The sequence below is a fragment of the Scyliorhinus canicula genome, chromosome 1 (genome assembly GCF_902713615.1).
Source record: "Scyliorhinus canicula chromosome 1, sScyCan1.1, whole genome shotgun sequence".
Taxonomy (NCBI): Eukaryota; Metazoa; Chordata; class Chondrichthyes; order Carcharhiniformes; family Scyliorhinidae; genus Scyliorhinus; species Scyliorhinus canicula.
In genome coordinates, this window is record NC_052146.1 from 264314805 (window position 1) to 264340722 (window position 25918).

The following is a 25918-nucleotide window of genomic DNA, read 5'->3' on the forward strand; positions in this document are numbered from 1 at the left end:
TCTGTGTGTGATGACGTTGGAGATTCAGGCTTAATGCCAAATCTCTGGACTTATCAAGATGCAACCTGATTGACCAACACGCAGATTTAGTACAGGAAATCACAATTTTCTGCAGGTTAAATCTTTGGGAATAACAGAGATGTGGAGAATCCAAAACCTCTGCTTTCCTCTTTCAAAGCCCTTCCCTTTTGAGGATTTTTTGTTGCATATTTTAATGCATTTCCCTCTAGCTTTTGCGGCTTCTGGTGTTTTCAGCCTGCCTCTAATCTTTGTTCTGTTTAGTTTCAGACTGACAGTTTCCAAGGCATGAAAAAATTCCATCTGCTCTTCCTTCCCCCATTGCGATTTGTGCCTGTTCCAGTTTGGCTGATGCAAAATCTTTGGATAAGGTTTGTTTTCTCTACCATCTTTGAGTCATTCTTGCATAGATACTGCTGTGGAGTAGAATTATAGTGTAATGAATCTGGGGAAGGAAAAAGTACATGCAACCAGAAATATAGATCACTTTTGAACCATGAATTTAAATCTTATCACAAACACGGTCAAATCTTCTGCCTGTATTACAGCTTCAAACTTCAATTGCACACATTATAAAGAAAACAAAATACCTAGTTCAACACATAATACATAGCGAATTATTGAAATTATTGTTAATAAATTGATGACTTTTCTTACACATAAAATATTTTATTGTTCAGGTTGCACGAGAGTGCGTAACCTAATTTCAGTGGTACATTTGTTACTTAATGAGGAATTTCATGAGCTTGATTGTGAATCCATTCCTTATTTGCATGCCTGCAAAGCAGAATAGTTTGGAGTTCTTCCTAAATCATGGTAATTGTCATTTTAGTTGCTGTTGGAGATTAGGTTTTTGACATGATCTACATTTGCACCAAATATCTTGAACTCACCTTCCTTGCACATCAAGTCCTGAGATGGAACCCAGAGCTTCTTATTTCGACACAGAGACACTACCCTCTGTGCAACAAGACCTACCACCACTGCTGAAGCCTGCACAACATTGCCATTGAAGAAGAAGTGAGCAGGCAACAAAATGGTAAGGAGCCCTGTAGGTTGGCTGTCATGGAAAAAGGCTTGAGGAAGATGAGAAATATTTAATTGAGCACAAGACAATGCCTTCAAAGGGAGACATTTTACCCAATTTCTGCACATATTACACTACCTTAAGCTAAGTGGGGAGCAAAATATGTTGGGCGGAGAACTATCATGCCAGCTCCTGCCACCCAATACCACTTCTATGACATCCCACCCAATATTCCAGTGAGAAATATAATACTTCCATTGAAATTTAAGCAGGCCTATTATAATGGGAAGAAAATGACACGTTGGCTGTTATAACGCTCACGAAAACCACAAGGAAACCATTGTTGATCTCCCCATAGAATGAATACGAGTTTCCCAGGTAGGGGGCAGAGGTCACCAAGCTGGGGCTGGTCCAAAGCAGGGCCTAGTGTGATTAGTTCTCCCAGCAAGGACTGCACTGGGAACGAGTTGCTGCCTTGAGCAAAATTGCATATGGGGGTTAAATAAAGCTCTGTTCACTTTCCACTGGTTTCCTAAAGTTACTAAATTGCCGATGAGGGAAAAAGGAAACTCTGGGCTTGCTTGTGGAACTGCCCAGCCTCCCGTAATTTACTATCTTGGAGCAGAGGGTCATAACAGTCCAAGATGCGAGTGTGTGGCATAAACAACTCGGCCATTCAGAAGAAGTTGTTTCCAGAGCCCACGTTGGATTTGAAATGGGTCATCAAGCTTTTGCTGTCCAGAGAGCATATGGAGAAAGGAGTGCAGGAGCTGTAGGGGTCCATGGACTATGCTTCCATAGTTTGGCCTGCCCTTTGTTTAAAATGCCCACTGCAACACAGGACAGTGCCCAGACTTCCTCAGAATGAACAGCCCCAGGGTAATTCTGCAGCCGGGTCAGGATCTTGGGTGTTACTGCTGACCAGTGGGATACCTCCCTCTAGGATGAAAAGGACAGCCGGCTTCATTGCCAAATGTGTGGTCGGAGGACTAGTGATGGTCAGAGCCATCTAGTGATGGTCAGAGCACTGAGAACGCCGTCTACAACAGCTACCAAGATCACCGCGAACCAGGGCCTTGCACGTGGGTCACCCCTGATGAGGAGGACTGTTTGATGCAGATGAACTACATAAATAGCCCCAAAGGCAGCACCGATCCGGCTCACATTACAGGTCAACACATGATAATGGAATTTGACACAGGAACTGCTGTCTCCATCGTGGACCTTTGAATATTTCAGCGATTCCGCACAGGGATCATGTTGCTGACATTGCTTGACACCAAAGCGAAGTTAGCGACCTATACTGGTGAGCCTTTGAATATTGTGGGAACCATCATGACTCCAGTAATGCACGTGCAGCAGTTGCTTTGTCTTCCCTTGGTTGTGGTGCAGGAACCAGGGCCCAATTTGTGGGAACTGGGCTAGTTGTGAGTCCTCATTTCAACTGGCAACAGATTTTTCAAATGGGCACCGAGAATTTGGACAATGTGCGGAGCAAATGCCTTAAGTATTCCAGGAGGATCTGGGGAGGGTACAGAGGGCCAAGGCCCAGATCTACATGGACATTAATGCTCAGCCCCAGTATTTCCACATGAGGACTGTGCCTGATGCATTGCTTGTTAAGGTTGACTTGGAATTTCGACATCTGCAAGATCTGTGGGCCATATGCCTGGTGCAGTTTGCAGAATGGGCTGCATGTGTGGTGCCAGTAATGAAGCCCAACAAATCTGTGCAACCCTGCGGAGATTTCAAGCTCACTGTGAATAGAGTCTGGATAGGGTTGAGTATTTGTATACAAAACTGGCTGGAGGATGTTCCTTTATGAAGTTTGACATGAGCCACGCTTATGGAGCTAGACCCAGAGTCCAGCGAATTTACAACCATAAACATTCATCGGGGGTAATTTGAACACACCTGCCTCCCATTTGGGGGCAATTTTCCAGCGGGTAATGGAGACTATCTTGCAGGGCCTGCCAAAGGTGGCCATCTGGATAATGTGCTCATCACTGGCACCATGGGGAAGGAGTATATGGACAACCTGCAGGAAGTTCTCTCGTGGTTTTCCCAAGTAGATGCCCGACTTGAGGTTTCACCAGTCCATTTAAATGCAACATTTCTCAATTGTGACAGACCACAAGCCACTGCTCGCTGTTTTAGGGAGGATAAGGGAACACCACCCACCTTGTCGGCTAGAATTCAGTGTTCGATGCTTCTGCTCACTGTGTATGCGTATTCATTTCCACACCACCCGGGTACGCAGATTTCCCATGCTGATAACCCTCAGCCATATACGCTTGCCCATGAGTGCTCCATCCCCATCAGTGGCAGATGAAGTGGTTGCAACTCTCAACTTTATGGATACCTTGCCAGTGATGGCTATACAGGTGCATTCGTGGATGCAGTGAGATCTTGGGACTGGCAAAAATTCACCTCATGCTATTGAGCAGTGGAGAAAAGGTGGCCCTTCCTGTAGCTCTCTGGCCTTTTGCCCAGAATTTCTCGGAACTCAACGTAGAATTTGACACCATATTGGGGGAGCTTGTGTGGTCATCCCACTGCTGGGTCAGGAGTCCCTGCTGCACGTGCTTCACAGTGGTCACCCAGGTGCCTCAAAAATGAAGATGTTGGCCCATTGTTACATCTGGCAGCCCGAAATCAATGGTGACATCGAGAGGGTCTTGTGCCACTGCCCGCCGTGCCAGGAACATCAAGAGTTCCAGCCGGCGGCCTCCCTTCATCCCTGGGAATGGCCAGGATGCACGTGGTGCATCTACATGTAAATTCTGTGGGACCATTCATGGGGTCCATGTTCCCCCTTATCGTGGATGTCCACTCAAAGTGGCTAGAGGTGTACAGGATGGCCTCAACAGGACCATGATAGCTAAGCTCCAGAGCTTGTTTAGCACCCTGGTAATACAAGCAAAACTTTGCTGCGTTTACAAAGGGAAACAGCATTTGGCATATTCAAATTGCTCTGTATCATCCCTCCTCCAATGGTTTGGCGGAAAGGGCGGTCTAGACCTTCAAACGGGGCATAGAAAAACAATCCATGGGACAGGAATTCCCCCTGTGAGACTGTTGATGGGCCGGTTGAGTCTTACGTTTCTGTGCTGGAAAGTGAAGGTGCAGCAGGAGAAGCAGAAGAGGCACCATGATTTGAGGATGCCAGGTTGGCAATTTCACTGAGGGATGCCAGTCTCTGCCCACAATTTCGGTGATGGGGCACTTTGGCTCCCAGGCGTCATGCTGAAGAGAATGGGTCTGGTCCCCTGCAAAGTCCAGGTTCAGGGAAGAGTTCAGTGAAAGCACCTGGACCGCCTGAAGAAGCTAGAACCCGCACTTCAGGGCGCCCAACCGGCAGTATTAGCGTATTCTGCATTCCAGGAACCACCCCTCAGAATGGGTAATCAGCCGTCTGGATCACAGCGCCTGGTCCAGCAGGATGACTCCGGATCAGAGATGGACACCAAAGTGTCTGTACCGGCAGGCCATGTCTTGTCCATGGCCGAGGTCCCGGCAATAACTCTTCGGAGGTCAGCCAGGAAATGAGGGTCGACAAACCGATGCACTCTGCCTGACCCACAGACGGAAGCACAGCCGCGGGCTGAAGGGAGACTTTCGGACTTTGGAGGGTGGATGGTGTTATTAACCCCCACGAGGATTATGAAAGAAACATTGTTGATCTCCCCATAGTACGAGCTTCCCAGATAGTGGGTGGAGGTCATTACAAACAAACATAAAAGTCGGTCCAGAGCAGGGCCTGGTGTAGTTAGTTCTCCCAGCAAGGACTGTAATGGGAGCAAGTTGCTGCCTTGAGCAGAATATTGTATATAGTTAAATAACACTCTGTTCTCTTACTGCTGGCTTCTTCAAGTTTCTAAATTGGCATATTTCCTTCATTTGCCCTTGAGCAATGCTGGTTGAAAGGAATCTTGGTGCAGTCCTGGTCTCCAAAGTTGCTATGAGCTGTAGGTTTTCTTTCAACTTTAATAGGTCACTAATGTAATTAATCACAGAAAAATTAAGCGTCTTAGTCAAAGTCTTAAAAATTTTAACTAAGAAAAGGTTTAATTTTAAACTACCACTGCCAGTCATGCTATGCTGCACCTGCAATTGCGTCTCTGGCACCAAAGGGGGCATTCCAGCAGTGCTGTAAATTAACCCAGTGCCTGTTTCCATCGCTAAATTATCCTAATTCCAAGAAATGCTAAAATCATAGATTTTAGGCGGCCCGGTGGCACAGTGTTTAACACTGCTGCCTCACAGCTCCAGGGACCTGGATTCAATTCCGGTCTCGGGTGACTGTCTTTCTGAAGTTTGCACTTCCTCCCCGTGTCTGCATGGGTTTCGTCCGAGTCCTCCTGTTTCCTCCCGACGTCCAAAGATGTGCAGGTTAGGTGGACTGGCCATGCTAAATTGCCCCTTAGTGTCCAAAACGTTAGGTAGGGTTACTGGGTTACAGGGATAGGGTGGAGGCATGGGCTTAAGTAGGGTGCGTTTTCCAAGGGCTGGTGCAGACTCGATTGGTCGAATGTCCTCCTTCAGTAGTATCAAATCTATGATTCTATGAAAAGATAGATGCACAAGGGAGGGGCAAGTGGAAATTCTGTTCTGATAAAAATGCGTGGCATTGAAGCTGAAGAGGAAAAGAGTGTTTTATGCAGTAAGTGTGGCCCCAATGGGGAAGAATGAGAAAGTGAATTGGAAGTAAATGGAGAGCACAGTCTCTAAGCAATCAGTTTCAGTCAGTTGGAAAATTAACCAATTCATTATATTTAATTATTGCAAATGTGCAGTTCCCTTGCGACAAAAAGAATTTTAAACAGCAGAAAAATGGCATATGCAGGAAAAGATCTAATCTGGTTATAATGTCGGAAATAACTAAGTGGATTTGACAGATTTGCATTTTCAACAAGAGTCAGGAAAGGACATTGTCATGCAACCAATGAATACTCAGAATAGGACACAACCAATGGGCAGTCAGAGGTGGCATCACCACAAGGGGGCATGACAGAAACACTATAAAAGGGATGAGGTACTCACACCCTGCCTATCTCCACAGACAGACATCTAGAGAGTTAGACAGGGGTGATCAGCAGCATCACACCCCAGCACGTGGCTTAGAGCAGGCTGATACAGTTAGACTGAGTTACTACAGTTAGATTAGCAGAGAGTCGAACTCATTTGAGAACTGTGTTAATAGTTCAATAAACACGTTAAACTCATTTCAGAGACTGGAACATCCTTTAGTTAAGACTGCATCAAGTAGCAGCCTGTGTTATCTGAAGCAGCATAACACAACAGACATGAATATTTTTAAAATCGGTGAAATAAACTTGAAAGAAGAGGGAATTTCTCAAAAGCAGTTAGTAAAGTAATAATTTTGTTCGCCTGGAGAGCATAAATATATGGTTATACAAAAATAAGTGCACTTCTTGAGTAAGCAAAACCTCATGTCAGTACATTTTTGAGTGAGATAACACTTAGATTTCACTTAGGATTACATTTATGATGTAACTAAAACTATCAAAATAAAATTGGTGCACCTACTCTCAGGAAAACAACAAAAGGAGAAACAAGGCTGACAACAACAACATAATAACTCATGTTGTGAGGCACAGGACTAAACCAGTCAGCCTCTCAAGCCTGTTCCTTCATTCAATGAACCCATGGTTGATCCTTCATGTGCAGTGGATAGCTCAAAATCCTCGACTAAAATAACCGACTGCACACAAATTCCAGACGTTTCACATGATCCCTTCAGGCAAGCATTGCTGCATCTGGGTGTTCTCAAACACACGGTCTGATCCTGGGCAAATGTTCTGAAGATCATGCAAACTACAATCAACTTTAAAATCCCACATTAAACACACCTGGTTCTGTTTGGCTTATTTTCAGCACGTTGAGAAATGGCATAGTCAGTTGCAGGTTCCTCAGATTTCATTTCAAACAAGAAACCTAGGAAGGCACATTCCTCAGCTTTGGTACAACCGACTACTCATCCACCACAAAAATGTGGAGAAAGAATCTGGAGGACACCAGCCAAGGAGGAAAATAACACAGTGATTGTACCTGTAGCCAGGATGTGTCTCCTTCCATCATGCAGGCATGCCTTCTAATCTGTATTCCACACCAGCATGAGAAATGGTGCAACTTGTTATATTATTCACTAACAAAATAATATAACTTTTGAAAAAAAACAAGTATTTATAATTTTATTTTTATACACAGCCCTGCTGGATTTTATTACGAAGAACACTTGTTGCTCGAAGTCTCCTCCAGTGCAATCTCTCTTCCAATGTGGCCAGGTTTAAAAAGCACATTACAGGGAAAACACAGGAATGAGTGTTTCAATATTGCATTAATTTTTTAAAAATACTTTTTTATTTTCCTCCTCTTTCACATTTTCTCCCAAATTTACACCAACAATAAACAATGATCAGTAATGAATGTAATATCAATCCCCATATCAATAACAACGATCCCATACTCCCAGCAAACCCCCAAACATTAGCCCACATGTTAACATAAACAAATAACAAAAGAGGAATCAGGAATCACCCATAGTCACTGTCATAATATCCACTCATGTATATAATGAGATGTAGACAGGCAGTGATTGACACATAGGATGACCAGTAAGCATACAACACAGTACAGCCAATCACCAGACAGGACACTACCACTATAAAGCCAGAGGGCACTAGGTTTCCCGTTCTCTCGGGACTCAGCTACTGAGACAGTCAGAGTCCACGAGCTAGCAAGTGCAAACACCATGTGGTAGCTAGTAAGTCTGGTCAGGCTGCGACAAGGTCACCAGTCAGATCAGTATAGTGTCGACCCACAGCTGAATATGTATAGCAGTTCTATAGTTGAATAAAACAGTGTTGTATCTTCTCCAGTGTTAGACGTCTGTTTCTAACTTCCCTGCATCGAGTGCAGTCCACATAGAACCAACCTGCCTAACACATCATGGTACCAGAGTGGTACTGATCTTGACGGACCTACCTCGAGTGAATCAGCATTGACCAGCAAGCAGCCATCCAGCGAAATGGAAAACATCCAGCCTCCTCCCCAACTCCGCATCTCCGGCAACCTTGGCGCCAACTGAAAAATCATCAAGCAAAAGTTCCTCTTGTACATCGAGGCCTCAGACCTCGAGGCAGCATCGGATGCCAGGAAGATCGCACTATTTCTCTCCACTGCGGGGGATCACGCCATCCATATCTACAACTCCCTTACGTTCGCCGACGGTGAAGACAAAACAAAATTCAAAACAGTCCTGCTGAAGTTCGACAGCCACTGCGACATTGAGGTGAATGAGAGCTTTGAACGGTACATCTTCCAGCAGAGGCTTCAGGGTAAGGATGAACCTTTTCACTCCTTCTTGACCCATATCAGCACCCTAGCACAGTCATGTAACTATGACTCATCGGCTGATTCCATGATCCGGGATCAGATCGTTTTTGGGGTCCAGTCCAACTCCCTGTGGCAGCAGCTGCTTAAAATCAAACAGTTGACCCTCTCAGTCGCTATTGAGATGAGCGTTGTCCATGAGCATGCCAAGAATCGTTACTCCCACATCAGGGCGGCAGAAACTGCAAAGCTGGCCTCCCATGAGGCGGAAAGGGTGCAGGCCATTGCAAAATTGCAAGGCTTGAGCATCGAGGAGAGCGGCCGTTTCGCGCGATTTTCCCGGATCCCTGCGCCTGCCCGCCACGACTGAGTGGACGAGACCGACAACCCGACTGCACAGGTGCGTACGTCGACCAACCGCACTGCGCATGCGCGATGGCGCACGGAACGCACTGACGTCAGCGTCATGATGTGTTCGAATTGTGGCTCAGCCCACTTAAAGCTCTATTGTCCGGCAAAAGGACGCCGATGTCTCCAGTGTGGCAAGCTTGGCCACTACGCAGCCCTTTGCAGATCTGCTCCACCGCTCAGCAGCCAGCGATCCCAGCTGCGGCGCAGAAGTGTCCGCTCAATACAGCAAGGCACGCCAGATTCCGAACGCGACAGCCTCGAGTCTCCATATCGGGTGGGCATCATAACCACACATGAGCTGGCCTCCACCACACCTGCGCAACGCCTCTCGATCCTCAATGTGGATCCAGACGACGAGTGGTGTGCTGTCCTCACAGTGAACAAGGCTCGCATCCGATTTAAACTGGACACCGGCGCGTCTGCGTACCTCATCTCACAATCCGACCTCGACACCATCCAGGCCCGACCAAGCATTCTTCCACTGGCTGCCAGCTCCTTGACTACAATGGCAATGCCATAGCTGCCAGTGGCTTGTGTCAACTAGGGGTATTCAACAAGGCGATCAAGGCAACGTTACGGTTTGAAATAGTCAGGCCTGACAGGGCGTCCTTGCTCGGTGCTCACGCCTGCAAGCTCCTGAGCCTGGTTCAGCGAGTCCACACCATGTCATCGTCACCGGCGACGGCCTCGCCCGATGGAAATTTGCAAGCCGACATAGACAACATTATCACGCAGTACCACAGCGTATTCGATGGAATGGGCACACTCCCGTACCAATATAAAATCCTCCTCAAGCCGAATGCCACCCCTGTAATTCATGCACCACGCCGGGTGCCGGCGCCCCTCAAGGATCGTCTGAAAAAGCAACTACAGGACCTCCAAGACCAGGGCACCATCTCGAAGGTCACAGAGCCAATAAAATGAGTCAGCTCCATGGTCTGCGTAAAGAAGCCATCAGGAGAGCTCCGCATTTGCATTGATCCTAAAGATCTAAACCGCAACATCATGCGGGAGCATTACCCGATCCCAAAACGTGAAGAGTTGACCAGTGAGATGGCTCATGCCAAATTCTTCACTAAGCTGGACGCCTCCCGGGGCTTTTGGCAAATATAGCTGGATGCGTCCAGTCACAAGCTGTGCACGTTCAACACCCCGTTCGGTCGCTACTGCTACAACTGCATGCCTTTCGGCATCATATCTACCTCCGAAGTGTTTCATCGCATCATGGAGCAGATGATGGAGGGTATCGAGGGGGTGTGAGTATACGTGAACGACGTGTTTATCTGGTCCACCATGCCCCAGGAACACATCGCTCGCCTCAAGCAAGTCTTCTGGCGAATTCATGAACATGGTCTCCAGCTCAATAGGACCAAGTGCTCATTTGGTCAATCGGATAAGTTTCTAGGTGACCACATCTCGCAGCCACAGGGTGTGCGGCCAGACGCCGACAAGCTCTTGGCGATCAACGGCATGAAGACCCCGGAGGACAAGAAGGCGGTCCTCCGCTTCCTCGGGATGGTCAACCTTCTCGGGAAATTCATTCCCAATATGGCATCCCACACCACGGCCCTCCACCATCTCGCCAAGAAGTCAACGGAATTCCAGTGGCTGCCCACACATGAAGAGGAATGGCGTGAGCTGAAGGCAAAGCTCACCACAGCCCCAGTTCTAGTGTTCCTTGACCCAAGGAAACCAAGATATCAACTTATGCAAACCAGGACAGCATTGGGGCGGTGCTCCTCCAACGGGATGACTCCTTGTCCTGGGCTTCAGTGGCATATGCCTCCAGGGCCATGACGCCCACTGAGCAACGGTATGCCCAGATCGAAAAGGAGTGTCTGGGTCTCCTGACAGGAATCGTCAAGTTTCATGACTATGTTTACGACCTGCCGAAATTCATGGTGGAAATGGACCACAGGCCTCTGGTCCACATAATACAGAAGGATTTAAATGACATGACATCTCGGTTACAGCGAATTCTTCTTCGACTCCGCCGCTACGACTTCGAACTTGTCTACACGCCAGGCAAAGAACTGATCATTGCAGATGCCCTATCCCGGGGTCCATCACCACACCGTGTGAACAAGGTGACTTCATCTGCCACATAGAAGTGCAAATGCAATTGTATGCCACCAACCTCCCAGTCTCTGACGAACTGGTGGTCCAAATTCATGAGGAAACGGCCAAGGATCCTCTGATGCAGCACCTTACCTATGGCTGGCAGAAGGGACAATGTCCCCAATTCTTTAACGTGAAAGACGAGCTAACGGTTGTGGAGGGAATCCTTCTGAAACTCGACAGGATTGTTATTCCTCAGGGCATGCAGGCTATGGTGCTGGGTCAACTCCATGGGGTCACCTTGGAGTCGAGAAATGCCGGCGCAGAGCTCGGGAGGCGGTTTATTGGCCGGGCATTAACCAGGACATTGACAACACGGTCCTCAACTGCCCCACCTGTCAGAAGTTTCAACCGGCTCAACCCAAGGAAACATTGCAACAGCACGAGATCGTAACCTCTCCGTGGTCCAAAGTAGGTGTAGACCTTTTCCACGCCAAGGGGCATGACTACTTACTCCTGGTCGACTACTTCTCCAGTTACCCAGAAGTGGTGAAACTGTCGAAGGCGGTCATCAAAACCTGCAAAGAAACGTTCGCCAGGCACGGGATACCGCTCACTGTAATGAGCGACAACGGCACATGCTTTTACAGCCAGGAATGGCCTGACTTTGCACAGTCCTACAACTTCCGTCACGTTACCTCCAGTCCCCACTCTCCGCAATCAAACGGGAAGGCCGAGAAAGGGGTCCATATTGTCAAGCGGTTGCTGTGCAAAGCTGCAGACTCAGCCTCCGACTTCAACCTGGCAATGCTGGCATACAGGGCAACCCCACTGTCCACTGGGTTGTCTCCAGCGCAGATGCTCATGAATCGCACTCTGAGGACCACAGTTCCAGCCATCTATGTTCCAGACCTTGACCACCTCACGGTCTTACAGGAAATGCAGCAGTCCCTGGCCCAACAGAGGGCCACATATGATGCTCATGCCACGGATCTACCTGAGCTGGCTCCAGCCGATCATGTTCGTGTCCAGTTGCCTGAGGGTGGCTGGTCAGCCACAGCTGTTGTTGTCAAACAAGTTGCCCCAAGGTCTTTCCTTGTCCGCATGGCTGATGGCTCCCTGCTACGGCGCAACAGACGGGCATTGCGAAGAGTTCCACGCCCACCACCTGACCGCAATGCTCCACCGGCCATCATACTTCCTCCGGACGTACCCTGCCACGAGACCACCGATCTGTCAGCGATCCTGCCGGCCCACACGGCCACCGCGATGGCAGCGATCCTACCTATCCACATGCAGGCGGCTCCTGATCCACCTCTGCGGTGATTGACAAGAATTCGTCGCCCACCACAAAGACTGAATCTGTAGACTGAACTTTTGTAAATTTTGTGGTTGAATTCATCGATTTAACCTTTGTAAATATTGCTCTGTTTGCCATGTATCTGCACTATCGACACCTTCCCATGTACATATGTTTGTTCAAGCACCGTTTGTATATAGTCAGGCATATATATACCGTATATACTTGCGTAACCTTCGATCTCGCGTATCATGCGACCCCTAAATTTTCAGCCCAAAAACATGCTTTTATGGTATACCTCATGTATCATGCGAGTCACTTTTTTGACATGACAGCTGAAACTCAGGTAAGCTTTCCGCCTAAAACTGCCGAATGAGAAACAGCTGTTTTGCTGTTTGTAATCACGGAACTAAACCTGATAATAAACGACCCGATAATAAACAATCACGGTACCTAACAGGTGACACAATCGACCCTTAGCAAAAATGGAGAAAAGATCAGGGAAGAAATATACAGCCAAATGGAAACTGCAAGTTGTTGCCGAAGCGGAACAAAGCAACAATGTTAAAGCTGGAAACCTGTTTGGTGTCGGAGAAAGCTGTGTCCGAAACTGGAGAAAGCAAAAAGAACAATTGATGGCAAGTCCTTCCTATAAATGCGCAAATTGCGGGTCGAAATGTCATTGGCCGCAGTTGGAAGATGAAGTCTCAAAGTGGGTGTCCGAAAATCGGGAAAATGGTTACATAATAACACGATCTAAAATAAGTCTTTATGCTTTACGAGAAGCTAGAAACATGGGCATTCGTGAGTTTACTGCAAGTCCCGGATGGTGTACGCGGTTCATGAAAAGACATGACTTTGTGATAAGAAGAAAAACAAAAATTGCACAGAGACTCCCCAAAGAATTAGAAGAAAAAGTGATAAGTTTTCATAGATTTGTTATCAAACATCGCAAAGCTAACAGATATAATTTATCGTGCATTGCCATTTAAAGACAATCTAAGGAAGAAGTGGAATGACTGGATGATGGAAGGAGATAAACCATTTACGAAGGGAGGGAATATGAAGGCTCCGGATTTGGCTCTATTGTGTTTGTGGGTAAAAGAGGCATGGGCTGGGATAGATGGCGATTTGATCGTTAAAGCATTTTAAAAATGTGGAATAGCAAATGCTTTGGATGGAAGTGAAGATGATGCTTTATTCGAAGATGCAGGAGAAGAGGATGAAAATATTGAAGACCTGGAAGATGATCAGTATGACGACTGCCTCGATGAAGAAGAATTCAAAGCTTTATTTGACGATGACGATGACAATGAAAGCGAATTCGAAGGATTTTAGTTTACCTGCATTAGTTTGTTTTAATGATGTTTTTACATTTCAATAAATGTTAAATAACCAATGTTTTCCTGTTTCATATATCATTATGTTCAAAAATAAATACCTGTATAACAGTTTCATTGACTACTGGATGCTATTTGACTAATCTTGGCCAGCACTTCACACCCGCAATTTTTGTATCCCGCGTATCATGCGACCCCCGAAATTTAGGCTTCAAATTAGGTGCTCAAAAGTCGCATGTTACGCGAGTATATATGGTATATGCGTATACATACCTCAGTATTTATTTAACTAAAAAAAAGGCGAGATGTCATAATATCCACTCATGTATATAATGAGATGCAGACAGGCAGTGATTGATACATAGGATGACCAGTAAGCACACAATACAGTACAGCCAATCAGCAGACAGGACACTACAACTATAAAGCCAGAGGGCACTAGGTTTCCCGCTCTCTCGGGACCCAGCTACTGAGACAGTCAGAGTCCACGAGCTAGCAAGTGCAAACACCATGCGGTAGCTAGTAAGTCTGGTCAGGCTACTACAAGGTCACCAGTCAGATCAGTATAGTATCGACCCACAGCTGAATATATATATACGGTTCTAGAGTTGAATAAAACAGTGTTGGATCTTCTCCAGTGTTAGACGTCTGTTTCTAACTTCCCTGCATCGAGTGCAGTCCACATAGAACCAACCTGCCTAACACATCAGTCACCATTAACACATACAGTCCCCCCTCCCCCAACCCTCCCAGCCCCCAAACCCCTTAATGTTCGATGTGATCCAATTCTCAAAAGTGCATAGTGAATAACGCCCATGAATTGTAGAACCCGTCCATCCTTTCCCTCAGTTCAAATTTGACCTTTTCAAGCGTCAGGAATTCCAGCAGGTCCCCCCCCGCCACGCCAGGGCACAGGGTGGAGAGGTTGATTTCCAACCTAACAGGATCCGATCAACGAGGCGAAGGCTACAATGTCTGCCTCCACGCCCGTTTCCAACCCCAGCTGGTCTGACACCCCGAATATGGCCTCCCGAGGGCCCGGGTCCAGTTTTACGTGCACCACTTTAGAGATTACCCTAAACACCTCCTTCCAGTAATCCTCCAGCTTTGGACAGGACCAAAACATATGAACATGGTTCACACACACCTTCTACCCCCTCAAAGAGCCGGCTCATCCTCGCCCTTGTAAGGCGCGCTTTATACACCACCTTCAGCTGTATCAGCCCCAACCGCGCACACGAGGTGGAGGCGTTCACCCTCCAGAGCACCTCACACCAGAACCCCTCCTCCATACCCTCTCCCAACTCTTCCTCCCACTTTGCCTTGATCCCTTCTAGCGGTGCCTTATCCTCCTCCAAAATAGCCCCGTAAACTGTCGATACTACCCCCTTCTCCAGTCCCCTTGTCATCAGCACCTCCTCCAGCAATGTGGAAGCCGGCTCTACTGGGAAGCTCTGTATCTCCTTTCTGGCAAAGTCTCGAACCTGCATGTATCTAAATAGTTCCCCCATCTCCATACTTCGCTCTCAGCTCCCAGCAAAACGACCCAAAAGAAACAAATCTTTTAGTGTCCCAATTCCTTTCTCCTCCCATCTCCGAAAATTTCCATGCCACTTCCCTGGCTCAAATCCATGGCTCCTCCGAATCGGCATTTCCCTTCACCCTGCCCCTAACCCCAAGTGCTGTCAAAACTGCCTCCAAATTCTCAACAAAGCTATTACTATCGGACTCCCTGAGTATCTCCCCAGGGCCGTCGGGAGCGGCACTGTCGCTAGCGCCTTCAATCCTGACCCCCTACCCAAACTGTCCTCCATTCTGACCCATAGGAAGTCAACCCCTCTGACCCAGCTCCGTACCTTCTCCACACTTGTCGCCCAGTAATAATACATCAGGTTCGGAAGACACAAACCCCCTGCCTGCCTTCCTCTCTGTAGTAGCACCTTTTTAATTCTGGCCACCTTCCCTCCCCATATGAATGAGGTTATCATCCCTTCAATCTCTCTAAAAATTGCCTTTGGCAGGAAAATCGGCAGGCATTGAAAAATAAGCAGGAATCGCGGCAGCACATTTATTTTAACAGCCTGTACCCAACCAGCCAGTGACAGAGAGAGACCATCCCACCTTGGTAGATCATCTTTCACCCTCCCCACCAAACTAGAAATGTTGTACCTATGGAGCCCCCTCCAATCTCGAGCAACCTGCACCCCCAGGTATGTAAAGTGAGTCCCTGCCTTAGAGAATGGCAACCCCCCCATCCCTGCCCCCACCGCTGGCCGAGACACCACAAAATATTCACTCTACTCTAGATTTAATTTGTACCCTGAGAAAAACCCAAACACCCGAAGCAGCTTCAGTATTCCCCCTGTTGACACACTTGGTTCCATCACGTATAATAACAAGTCATCGGCATTGTGGTGAATGTATTATACTAATAATCCACCAGTGTATTTGTATCTGTGCTGTTGCACTTGTATTTGTATCTGTGCTATGCTGTTGCCCTTGTGGGCTTCTCCTATGGGCCATTATATGGCATTATCCATAGGGGAACATGTTGGGGCATGTATGTGCTCTGCCCATGGCTCCTCCCCTTGAGGTGTAAACAGCAGTCGACCTGTCGGCAGTTCTCAGCATTGGTTCAGTCGCAGGCAGGCACTGTTCTAAGTTGATTAAAGCCACGGTTTACTTCTACTCATGTCTTGAGTGAATTGATGGTCGCATCAGGCATATAAGGACACCTTATTCTCTATCCCCCCCTGCACTATCCCTTTCCATACACCCGAACTTCTTAATGCGATGGCCAATGGCTCAATCGCGAGTAGAAACAGCAGGGGGGACATAGGACATCCCTGCCTAGTCCCACAGTGGAGAAGAAAGTATTCTGAGCTGATGTTATTTGTGCGGACACTGGCCCTCGACTCCTTATATAATAGCTTTACCCAGTCCACAAATCTGGGTCCAATTTCAAACCGCTCTAGAACTGCCATCAAGTACCCCCATTCTACCCGGTCAAACGCTTTCTCGGTGTCCAATGCCACAACCACCTCTGTTTCCTTCCTCTCCACCGGTACCATAATCATGTTCAATACCCTCCTAATGTTCGAAAAGAGCTGCCTCCCTCTCAAGACCCCATCTGATCTTCACCTATCAACTTCGGGAGGCACTCCTCCAGCCTACCTGCCAGTCCCCTTGTCAATATCTTTGTGTCCATGTTTAAAAGTGATATGGGGCTATGTGACCCACACGCCGTTGGATCCGTATCTTTTTTGAGCAACAGGGAAATCGATGCCTGCCCCAACGTTTGTGATAACATCCTCTTCCCAATCGCCTCCTCAAACATCCCCATCATCAGGGGTACCAGCTTATTTTTGAATTTTTAATAATATTCCACTGGAAACCCATCAAGCCCTGCCACCTTCCCCAGCTGCATCCTCCCAATCACATCTTTTATCTCCTGCTCCACTATCGCCCCTTCTAATGTAACTCTGTCCCCCTGTTCTAATCTCTGGTACTCCAGCCCATCTAGATATTCTTTGCATTTCCCGGCCTCCCCCAGGTGGCTCTGACCTGTACAACCTTTCATAGAATTCCTTAAAGACCTTGTTAATCTGATCTGGAGCTACCCTTGCCCTGTCCCGCACCTTGACAATTTCCCTTGCCGTAGCCTCCCTACGGAGCTGACCCGCCAACGTACGGTCCGCCTTCTCTCCATGCTCGTGAACTGCCCCCCTCGCTCGCTTCAATTGGCGTACCTCCTTCCTGGTAAAATAGTCGGTCAAAGCTCGCCTGGAGTTCCTTCCTATTTTCCAACTGCGCTGGGTCCCAATCTGCTGCATACCCCCTGTCTACATCCAGCATCTCATCTATTACCCTCTGACGTTCCAACGTCGCCTCTTTGTCTAGCCTAGCCTTGAATGAGATCACCTCACCCCTCACCACCGCCTTTAAAACCTCCCAGACAACCGCCTTTGACACCTCACCCGTGCAGTTAAAACTTACATATTCCTCGATTACTTTTGCAATTTTGTCACAGAACCCTCGGTCCCCCAACAGTCCCACATCTAACTTCCACCCCGGTCTCTGTACCATCCCCTTCTCCAGTACCATATCGACCCAACGCAGAGCATGATCTGATATTTCAATTGCCGAGTACTCCGACCCTTTAACCCCAGCCAGCAGCGCCTTCCCCACCATGAAAAAGTCAATCCGCGAGTACCCCTTATGGACCGCTGAAAAAAATGAATACTCCTGCTCCCTTGGGTGCAGAAACCTTCAAGGGTCCACCCCTCCCATTTCCACCATTAGCTCAGCCAGTGCCTTCGCCCCCCCCCCCCCCGACGGAACTAGCGAGCGCGGCCGTGACCTGTCCAATTTTGGCTCCTGCACCAAGTTCCAGTCCCCCCCCCACTATCAGTTTGTGTGTGTCCAAGTTGGAGATGGCCCCACACACCTTCTTCGGGGCTGGTTTAGCTCACTCGGCTAAATCGCGGGCTTTTAAAGCAGACCAAGCAGGCCAGCAGAACGGTTCGATTCCCGTACCAGCCTCCTCGGACAGGCGCCGGAATGTGGCGACTAGGGGCTTTTCACAGTAACTTCATTGAAGTCTACTCGTGACAATAAGTGATTTTCACTTCATTTCAAATCCCACATCGTCCCAATTGGGACCATATACACTTACCAGCGCCACTAGCCTCCCCTCCTGCGCTGCTGTCACAATCACATACCTACCCCCTTGATCTGTAACCACCTTCTCCATCTGGAACCGTACCCTTTTGCTGACCATTACCGCTACCCCTCGAGCTCTTCCGTCAAATCCAGAATGAAACATCTGACTAACCCGGCCCTTTTTAAGTCTCACTTGGTCCTTCAACCTCAGGTGAGTCTCCTGCAGCGTTGCTACATCGGCCTTCAAACTTTAAGATGCGCCAGCACCCTTGACCTCTTGACTGGGCTATCCTAACTGGGTGTCTCTCACCTTCTTATCCACCATCATCATACCATCAGGCCCTGCCCCATGAGCCTGACCCGTCCCTTTCCACTATTAACATTGAATCCCCAACTCCCTCCCAGAATCCACACCCCCCCTGCACTTCCCCTTGAAAAAAATCTCCCCAATATCGATCCCCCCCCCCCCCCCCCCCCCCCCTCCCCCAACCCCCACACTTGGTCGCCTCGTAGGTCCATCGAAACCTGCTACCGAGGCATCAATATCCGCAGCCCTCATCTCACCTCACCTCCGTTCAGTAGCTTTCCAGCAGTTAGCTAGCACGGGTAGTTCCCCCCCTCCCCCAAAAAGGCGTACTGTCCCCTCCCACCCAGTGCCAGAAGAAAAGAAAAACAATCTAACCTATGCAATTCAATTAAATAATATATAACCGTTGCAACAAAAAAAAAGAGCAAAAATGCCAATCAAACTAAACAAACTTAAACTCTATTACAATGTGAAATCAAGTAAGTTACAATACAGGGGCGAAATTCTCCGACCCCCAGCAGGGTGCACTCTTTCTCCTTCCGCGGCCGCCACGGCCTCCGCCATGGCGGAAGCGGAAGAGAAACCCACATCGCGCATGCGCCGGCGGTGACATCAGCGGCAGCTGGCCGCTGACGTCACTGCCGGCGCATGCGCCGACCGGCGAAAGCCTTTCAGCCAGCCCTGCTGCCGGGGGCGCCGGTTTTTTGCGCCAGTCTTCTGGTGCCAACCGCTCCGGCGCGGGGCTGGCCCCCAAAGGTGGGGAGAATTCCCCACCTTTGGGGAGGCCCAACCCCTGAGTGGTTGGCGCCACTCCCCTACGCCGGGACCCTCTGTCACGCCGGGTAGGGGAGAATCCAGCCCCAGGTCAGTGAAAAGAAAGTTATAACATTTATACATTTTCCAGCTCCCCAATCACGGTCCACAATCTCTCTTTCAGCTCCACTGCTCACTTATGTCCCAAGCCTTCTGCCTTCATGAACGCCTCAGCTGCCTCCACCGTTTCAAAATAAAAATCTTTGCCGTTGTACGTCACCCTCAGCTTTGCCGGGTATACCATACCAAATCGCAGTCCCTTGTTGTACAGTGCCGCCTTCACTCGGCTGAACGCCGCTCGTCTCTTTGCCAACTCTACAATCAAGTCCTGGTAAATCCAAACTCTAGCACCATCCCACTGCACCTCCCACTTCTGCTTCGCCCAGTTTAACACCTTCTCCTTCATGTGGTATTTATTGAAGCAAATAATTTCTGCTCTCGGCGGCTGTAGTCGATGACCATCCGGTTTTTCTCCCCAGTCCGGGCCACCAGCACTGGGGCTCGCCAGGGACTGTTGCTGGCCTCGATGACCCCTTCCTTCAGCAACCTATGGACCTCGGACCTGATGAAGGTCCGGTCCTGGGCGCTGTACCGTCTGCTCTGGGTCACGACGGGTTTGCAATCGGGGGTGAGATTAGCAAACAAGGAGGGGGGGTCCACTTTGAGGGACGCGAGACTGCAGACAGTGAGGGGGGTATAGGGCCGCCGAATTGGAAGGTCAAGCTCTGCAGGTTGCACTGGAAATCCAGTCCTAGGAGTGCCGGTGCGCAAAGGTCGGGGAGGACAAGGAGTTTATAATTTTAAAAATTCTTCCCATGGACCGTGAGGTCCGCGATGCAGAACCCGGTGATGCAGACGGAGTGCGAACCTGAGGCTAACCCTATTTTGTGTTTTACATGGTGGACAGGGAGCGCGCAGCGTCTTACCGTGTCAGGGTGTACAAAGCTTTCCGTGCTCCCGGAGTCCAGCAGGCAGCCCGTCTCGTGCCCGTTGAGGTGGATCAGCGTCGTCATCTTGGCGAGCGTGCGTGGACGTGACTGGTCAAGCTGAATGGCCGCGAGCCGTGGAGAAGATCTGTAGTCGTCGTCATCATTGGCCGAGTGGGAGCTGGCAGGACCTTGTGTGCCAGTCCAGGATGGCGGCGCCCAGGACCCGCACGTGGAGTCGGGGCCTCAAGATGGCGGCGCCCAGGACCCGCACGTGGAGTGGGGCCCCAAGATGGCAGCGCCCAGGACCCGCACGTGGGGTCGGGGCCCCAAGATGGCGGCGCCCAGGACCCGCACGTGGAGTCGGGGCCCCAAGATGGCGGCGCCCGCAGGGCCCTCGTGGTTGCTGGGGGTGGGGTTAGCGGTGCCAGCGGGCCGATCGGAGCGGCTGAGAGCGGGGACAGAGAGGTGCGCAGGCCGGGCGCAGGGGCCCGGGGCGGAGATTGGTGCGGTGCGCTGGAAGGGCCCGGGAAAACCCGGAGGAGGAGATCCCCGGTCGCTGCGTGGCACAGCAGCGACCGATTTGGCCTGGCAGACCGACGAAAAATGGCCCTTCTTCCCGCAGCTCTTACAAAGGACGGAACGGGCCGGGCAGTGCGGGCAGGGGTGTTTGGCAAGCCCACAGATATAGCAGCGGGGCCCCGCGGACTTGTCGGGGCGTCCCGCGGCGCAGGCCTGAGGGGGGTCGGGAGCGGCGGATGGCGGTGGGGAAGCGTGCCAGGAGGCCCAGGGTGCTGCAGTGCGGCTGGGGACATAGGCGCGGGCGTTTAAATCAGCGACCTCCAGGGAGGTGGAGAGAGTCCGTGCCTCAGTTAGGCTGAGGTCATCTTTTTCCAGCATCCGCTGGCAGATAGCGGCGGACTGCATCCCAGCCACGGAAGCGTCTCTGATCAAACGTTCCATGTGCTCAGTGGCTGAAACTTCGAGGCAGGTGCAATTCCTCCCCAGGACAGCGAGGGCCCGGTAAAAATCGTCTAAGGACTCACCGGGGAGCTGTTGTCTGGTAGCCAGCAGATGTCGGGCGAACACTCGGTTTACCGGCTTAAGAAATTGTCCTTTTAGCTTGTCCATGGCCACGTCGTATTCTTTTTCTTCCCCTATCATCGTGTAGGCCGCCATGCCCACGCTGGAATGGAGAATATGAAGCTTCTGTGCCATGGTGGGGGGGCTGCTTGCGGTCGCCAGGTAGCTATCGAAACACGCCAGCCAATGCTTGAAGATTCCCGCTGCGTTCGGAGTTTGCGGGCTGATGCAGAGGCATTTGGGCTTGATCCGGAGCGCCATCTTCAAATTTCTAGTAGATTAAATTGATGTACCATCAATTGAATGCGAGACGAGTTGCTGTACAAAAGTATGGCTTTAATCTGCTAGATGTTAGCCCTGCGGTCGATTACAGTAGAAGGACGACCGCCGGGAGTGCTGGGTATTTATACCCCGCCCCCTCTCAACCAATCAGGGAGCCGTCACATGACTGGTCTCAACCAACCGGTCGAGAGGCACATGACCGACCAGGGCCAATGGTAAGCCGGAGTTCTGCACCAATGTCAGGCAGCTATGCTAATCATACCACCACAGCTCCTACCCCGCCGTTTGCTTCGGGCTCGATGCCCCGACTCCTCTGGTCACGGTGGTCCCCACCGGCTCCAATCCTGCCTGACCTGGCGCCCGTCCCTCAGGCCCCGAACAGCTGAAGAAATCGTCACCGGTGAAACCACGGGGAAACTGGAAAACATCGAAATGCCACCGACCGGCGGGAGCCTCTCTGCAGCGTGACCTCAATATTGCCTTAATATCCCCGACAAGGATGATTTAAGAAAAACATACTATGAAACCGTAGTAATATACCTTCAAAATATCAAATAAATGTTACTGACTAATTTAGTCAGCAGAACTCACTGAACACAAGGAAAAATTACACTTAGGGCGATTTTCCGTTCGTGTTGCTCCCGGTGCAAATCCTGTTATGTCGAGAGAATTCTATGGGTGGTTCGAAACAGGATTTGGGCCAGGCGCCAATCAGTTTCCAATGCTCCTAGCCCTTTGCAGCTGACTTGATCTGGTTCACACTCTGGCTGGACCTGAAACAGATTAGTTAATTAAAAGGAACATTTAAATATTCAAATTCGGCTTTAAGCCGAATTCACCCGGCTCCTGTCATTCTCCCACCCGCCAGTGCAATGTGAAGGTGACATGAATCATTACTGGTCTTCACAAATGGTGACCAGACATGATGACCACATTGGAGGGCTCGGAGGCCATTATAACCCCCAGGTTGGCATTGCCAAGAGGTACTGTCAAGGTACAGAGCCTGAAGCGAGGGGAATAAGAAGGGGCAGTACCTGAATGGAGACCCATTGGGAGGGACCCAATTACGGGGGGGTCTGGGGGTTGTGGAGTTGATGCCGACGATCCTGAGGAGGCGGGGGACGGTGAGAGGAGGTAGGTACTGGTGATGGTTGTGTGTGTGGGGTACACTGAAGCTCCGATGCTGGCAATGGGGGGGGCGGGGGGGGGGGGGGGGGTGCGGGCCTTGACTGTCACTTTGACATTGGGCCACCTTTTATAAATGGCGCCTCGATTGCTGTGAAGCTGAGCCTTCTTGTGTGTATACCCCTCTCAATGCTGGTGCAAAACATATCCCCCTCAAAAAAACTGGCTGGTATGGGTGGATTGCCGATCCACCCAATGGTAATCACACCGCGTTTCCCACCAGAGACCACATTTAGAACATTTTTGAGAGAATTGTGCCCTAAGTTATAGTCATGTGAGTAGCAAATGAGTCTCTTAAATAATTTATCATATAAACCATTGCAGAGTGTTAGGTGTTTCCGTTCGTTAAAGGGAGAACAAGGAGAAATGTTTTATCATTACAAAACAATTATGCCACTTACCGGATTGTGAAACAGGGAATTCAGGGAGACAGTAAACAAAACCTCTACATCTGAAAAATAACTAGTTAGCTTTTATTTGCAGTGATATCCACAGGAGTACTCAGTAATGTGCAATGAGTCACAACATATAATAATTATCAATCAACTTGTTTATTGTATTGAGTACAAATAAAGTGCAAGCAAGGGCAGCACGGTGGCCTAGTGGTTAGCACAGCTGCCTCACGGCGCTGAGGTCCCAGGTTCGAATCCTGGCTCTGGGTCACTGTCCGTGTGGAGTTTGCACATTCTCCCCGTGTTTGCGTGGGTTTCGCCCCCACAACCGAAACAAATAGGTGGATTGGCTACGCTAAATTGCCCCTTAATTGGAAAAAATAATTGGATAATCTAAATTTAAATTTAAAAATAAATAAATAAATAAATAAAGTGCAAACAGTGGATCATATTTTTGAGAAATAGTGAATCTATGTATATAAATATGGGGCGCGATTCCCCTTACAACATCGTTGCGAGCCAGGTGGATCCCAGGAGCGGGTTCTCCCATCTTTCACCAGCCATGCTGCACCGCGGTGAACTGCTTTTTCAGCGCAGCGTGGCCGGTGAAAGACGGGAGAACCCGCTCACAGGATCCACCTGGCTCGCAACGGTGTTGTAAGGGGAATCCCTCCCACAATGGCGGGATTGATTTTGGAAAATCTGCATATTAGAGCGAGGCCTTACTCTAATGTGCAAATTCCTGAGGTATTTGGGATTCAATCCCTTCGCCTCGGAGACCATTTGGTACTGGTCCCCACAAATGGGGACCAGATGGAACGGCATTATGGCGGTCTACAAGGGGATCAGAGGCACCCCAGCTGCATGCCTTTTGGGCAGGGTGGTACCTCGACTGCTGGTACCACCTGGGTACCCTGGCAGTGCCAGCTGGCAGGGGCACTGCCAGGGTTCCAGGTTGGTGCTGGTAGGGGCACTGCCAGGGTGCCGAACTGACCTTTTTGGTGCGCGCTATTGGGCCAGGGTTGCCTACTGATGGGTGTTGGTGACCCTCCCATGTTGCGTTCGGGCTGGGGGGAGGTTGGGGATTATTTCTGTGGGCCTCGGACATTGGGACGCCATTTTTAAATGGCATCCACATCTCTCGCTACAACAGTGTTCCAGTGTGCAGAGCCCCCCGTTGTAAAAAACGGGGCAATGTGTGGCCTTGGCCGCGAATTCCCGTTTAAGCCCCTTATTCAATGTGAGTAGCGTTGAATAACCATGCCGAGAAATGGGTGGCTAAATGCGCTCGCTCGGGGACTTTGTTTCCTTTTGGGTAGATTGCGGCCATGACTGTTTTTCACTATCTAATGCTATTCTAAAGATTACAACGTTCCAAAGATGGGTTTACTACAAATTTACAAAAAAGATTTTAAGAAACAACTACGTTAATGTATTGACTTAGGCCAGGCTTTTGAGATTGAACAATTAGAATACGAGTTCCCCGATTAGTGGCCAAATCAGGGAACCCCTTTCTGTATATAGAACAGGGAGTGTCAGATCCTCTGCACTCTCGGTGTAGACAGCAGACTGAATGTTCATGGTTGTTCAGCTGTTGGGTTTGTGAATAAAATAAATTCTAGTGATGGGACTTCTGCCTCCGTGGACTTATTACAGTTAACCACGGAAAGTCAGCTTAGTACAAAATTACTCAAGGTGGGAGAAAAGCAAAAATGTACATGCCACTCTCCATGTTTGATGAGGACATCAAGATTTTTAGGGCCCTTTTACCGCACCAAAATTGTGGTAGAAGGGGGTATTTCTGAGGGCTGAATCGTGGGCTGTCGAGTTTGCACTGTTGCTTCACAACCCCTGGATCCCAGGTTCTTGTTGTACCGTCAGGGGTCTTGCCTGCCGGCTGGAAAGCCGGAGATACACCGCACTGCCTCTTTTCAGGTAGGCCCACTGAAGCCAATCAGGCATTGTTGAGGTGAGCAATGGGCCTTCCGCTGGAATCAGGACCCCAGGAGCGGAGGTCTCACCAGCTGTTATACTCAGCTGGTGACTACTGCTGGAAAAACACCCACCAGAGTCTCAGGATCACCGTGTGACCCAGACCATGGGTAGGTAATAGGTGGGGGATGTGATTTCACAGGGTGGGATTCACTAGGTGAAGGGCATAGGGGCATCAGCAGCAAGGGCAAAGTGATGGTTTTCAGTGGACACTCACCTTCCCGGTGTAAAATCCCTCAATCAGGAACTGAGTGCCTTTGAAAGAGTGACTCTCCGCCTGACGGTACAACAAGATTCCTCCCAACTGTACAATATGCTAGTGAGACAGTATACACCATCACAGGAGGCGATGCAGGTCTCATGATCTTGCTCTCTCTTGTTGAACCTCAAGGTAAGGTGAAGCCACATGAGTTTTTTCTTAATAAAGTTAACGTTTTCCTTACCTCAGCAGACTTGGTAAATATGCTGTACTAGCACATTGAGACTGAGAATATTATAAAAATCATGTATGCAATTCAGCAAGATCTGACCACCTTCAGCTCAGCAGCAATTTCAGGCACCTATCAGAGCCCATGGAGTGACACTGAATAAGAAAAAAAGGGATAATCTAATGGAAGCGCTCCGAAGGAAGTGCTAGACTGTGCCAACATGAATTGAAAGGTGAATTTACCAGTCCTTTGGGACATGTGCTATGACATGGGAGGGCTGACAAAATGACACGGGGAGGTGTCGGTTGGCGTGCCTGGCATCCTTCTGACACCATGCC

General features: G+C 49.3%; 1 protein-coding gene across 1 annotated transcript in view; it reads left to right on the forward strand.

The window, feature by feature from the left end:
* Positions 1 to 252: 252 nt before the first annotated feature.
* LOC119973985 (echinoderm microtubule-associated protein-like 4) overlaps positions 253 to 25918 on the forward strand; it is a 403736-nt gene continuing 378070 nt past the window's right edge. The window contains exon 1 of the mRNA XM_038812765.1: positions 253 to 389. The gene's annotated coding sequence lies outside the window, so the exon portion shown is untranslated. The remainder of the gene's footprint in view (positions 390 to 25918) is intronic.